At 41.8% G+C, this 1947-nt stretch overlaps 1 pseudogene; it reads right to left on the minus strand.

Moving 5' to 3' along the window:
- Positions 1–657: 657 nt before the first annotated feature.
- Positions 658–1253, minus strand: LOC101643265 (annotated as a pseudogene).
- Between the last annotated feature and the right edge of the window lie 694 nt (positions 1254–1947).

Consider the following 1947-nt stretch of genomic DNA (forward strand, 5'->3'; position numbering starts at 1 on the left):
TATTGACAAGGCTCTCGGGATTTTGAAGTGGGAGGGAACAAATGCTCTCCATCTATCAATGAAAAGATCAACGTTTCCAACAAATTGCTAAGTTTTGCTCAAGGGAGAATCCAACATATAATAAGGGTTTGGAATTAATTTCATTCTATCCTGTAGGGATTCTTCCTTCATGGTCAAGACACCAGTCTTCATTGGTGTCTGCATCAGAGGTGGCAATATTGGTCTCTGGATTTGGGAAACCAGCCAATTATTGCAAGCAGAAAGCAAACTAACTCCCTGTAGCCTCAGACCATAAGCTTGTATCCAGCCCCACAAAGACTGACCGGAACAATTATCAAGAGTCAACTGGGAAGTAAAGGATAAAGTTCACCACTACATTGTTTTAAAAGATGGGTGAGAAAACCAAATCAAGTCAGTAATCCAAGGAGTTGCCCATATTAGCTCAACCAAGGAGATAGCACTCCGTTCCACGGGGCAAGAGAAACGCTGTACACAAAGCCTTGCTTGGCCAGTCTCGGCTATCTATTAACTAGGGCCAGAACAGGCAGCGCAAAGAGCTACTTGTGTAACATTTTCTATACAGATAGCACAGGAGAAACTGTTCTCCGAGACCAGTGGACACTATTAATCGAGGTGAAGAAAGCAGATGCATTCTTCTTTCTTCTGTTCTTTTTGTTTGAGAAGCTTGTCTATCCCCCTCTAGGCCATTCCAATGTGCTTTGAAATGATTCTATGCTGATGTAGTCCAGGAAGCAACAGTACGAAAGTTACGATCAGGTGAGGGAGAAAAAGGTTGCAGACTTGCTTTCTCACCTAAGCAACCACAGCTAGAGAGCAACAATCAAGGTCATGAAGTTCATTTCAGCCTTTTCTTCCTTTAGGGTGAAGAGGCATTTCCAGTAGCCCACAGCTCTGTGTCGTTTTTATTGGATTGCTGCAAATTTCAGGGAATCTTTGCTGTTGCCCAGTGGCCCATCTATTGGAGCCCCGGATTCTAGGTGCTAGAATGGGAACAGGTAGTCAGCCACGCATAAAAACATAACAAAACGGGAACCACCGGACCCCACTGATGGATCTAGACAGGTCATCAGACATACCAAAGGCACCACTCCCACGATGGCAGGTGGTAACCAGGCCCTTTCCAGCGGGAGGACTTTGTGTGCCTTCAATATCACTGCTCCCAACGTAGCACTTGTTCTTTCGAGACTTGCAGTCTCTGCGGCCTGTGGGTTGGTGCTACAATGATCGGCCATCTATCGTCCCTGGGGTGCTGCCTTTACCAGCTTAGGCCATCCTCCCAAACTAACCTCCAGGCCTCGAGCCCCATAGATAACACTCTAAAAAATTTTTTTAGATTAAAATATGAACTAAAAAAAAACTAGAAGATAATCTAAACATTTTTTAACTTAATCAAGTGGAGGTTATTAAACAGAATGTAATGTAATGGGGGAGAGAGGGGGAAAAATAGGAGCTGATACCTAGGATTCAAGTAGAAAGAACATGTTTGGGAAATGTTGATGGCAACATATGTACAAGCGTGCTTAATACAACTGACAGATTGTTATAAGATTTGTAAGAGCCCCCAGTAAAATGATTAATAAAAAAGAGAATGTAATGTAATGAAATAGCAATTTTTTAAAAGCTGTATAACTATAAATATAGCATTGGAAGGCCAAGGAGCAATATATTCACAATTTTTCAGGGAGATAGTTTAATCTCCCTTCTTAGGCTTTTCTACAAAAATTATTTTATTGTAAATAAATTAATGTTTTATCTGCCTTGTGCTCTTTTAAAGAACTATATCTATGTGGGATCAAACGGACAACAGCAACTAGATAAGTTAGCTGAGAAACGTAGGCCTCCAGTGTTAGCGGGGAAGGAATAATTCAGAAAAGGAGAGTGAAAATGGTTACACACCTCAAAGACTGCCATCAATGTCTCGGAAGC

The sequence above is a fragment of the Echinops telfairi genome, unplaced genomic scaffold (genome assembly GCF_000313985.2).
Source record: "Echinops telfairi isolate 266 unplaced genomic scaffold, ASM31398v2 ScPeMD7_21;HRSCAF=78, whole genome shotgun sequence".
Taxonomy (NCBI): domain Eukaryota; kingdom Metazoa; phylum Chordata; class Mammalia; order Afrosoricida; family Tenrecidae; genus Echinops; species Echinops telfairi.